The sequence below is a fragment of the Seriola lalandi genome, unplaced genomic scaffold (assembly GCF_002814215.2).
Source record: "Seriola lalandi dorsalis isolate HSWRI2012SDOR001 ecotype SW California unplaced genomic scaffold, Sedor1 jcf7180002054273, whole genome shotgun sequence".
Classification (NCBI taxonomy): Eukaryota; Metazoa; Chordata; class Actinopteri; order Carangiformes; family Carangidae; genus Seriola; species Seriola lalandi.
This window is the reverse complement of record NW_019524826.1, coordinates 24,210-25,518: the sequence shown is the minus strand read 5'-3', so window position 1 is coordinate 25,518 and position 1,309 is coordinate 24,210.

Below are 1,309 nucleotides of genomic sequence, written 5' to 3'. Positions count from 1 at the left end.
ACTGAGATGTTTTTATATCTTCTTATAGATCAACACTTCAAAATAAAACACAGGAGAAGAGGAAAAAATAACAATAAAGTTACAATACACACTAATGACAATAAACCACAAGGGTAAAATATGGGACCTTTAAATAATTTAATTAACCAATCAGCATTAGCCTGAGGAGGAAACACGCTGCTTGAATGCAGGTACAGCAGGTGTGACTGTGTGATCTTCTCTTAATAAACCAAGCTGAACTCTGAACTCTGGCTTTTATTTCTGAGTAACGTCATCATCTTCAGGCCAAAATCAATCAATTGATCAGTGAGTTCAGCTCAGTTTGTAGCTGAGGTGGAAAGTAACTAAGTACATTTACTCCAGTGCTCAGCACAGTGTAAAGGAACTTGTGTTTAACTTAATGATTCCCTTCTTACTGGTCTTCATTCATGACGGCTGGAGTTACTGGTTTCTGGAGTTCGGCTGCTGCTGGATTTTTGAGGAGCTGTAACAACATTTTAGAGACAAACTTTTTTGATAATGATCCTGAAATGTTTTTCTGAAAGAATAGTGAATGAGATCTGTGGTGCTGGGACATTATCAACTCGTCATGGTGCATCAGCGTGTATTTACTGTCAGCAGTACGTTGCCATGGAGTCAGTGAGTTAACTGTCAGCTGCAACTGGAGCGCAGTATTTTATACTTATTTCCATTCAAACTATCTCATAACCAGCAGCTGATTCAGCTGTGATCAGCTGAATCAGCTGTGATCAGCTGAATCAGCTGTGATCAGCGGTGATCAGCGGTGATCAGCTGTGATCAGCTGTGATCAGCGGTGATCAGCGGTGATCAGCTGTGATCAGCGGTGATCAGCGGTGATCAGCTGTGATCAGGTGATCAGCTGTGATCAGCGGTGATCAGCTGTGATCAGCTGTGATCAGCTGTGATCAGCTGTGATCAGCGGTGATCAGCTGTGATCAGCTGTGATCAGCTGTGATCAGCGGTGATCAGCTGTGATCAGCTGTGATCAGCGGTGATCAGCTGTGATCAGCTGTGATCAGCGCTGATCAGCTGTGATCAGTGTGTGTGTGTGTGTCTGAAAACAGAAACAGGTGGAGTATCAAAGTAAAAGTCTCATGTCAGAATAATGTAAATCATACGACTGGATTGTGATTATTGATGTTTTAATGTGTCAACAACTTTCATGTTGCAGCTGCTGAAGATGAGACTCATTTTAAGGACTTAGATGGAGCTGATCTCACCTGTAATAAAACATCAGGATTCAACAAACAAAACACAACAACCAGCTTTTAGCAACAATGATGGAGAC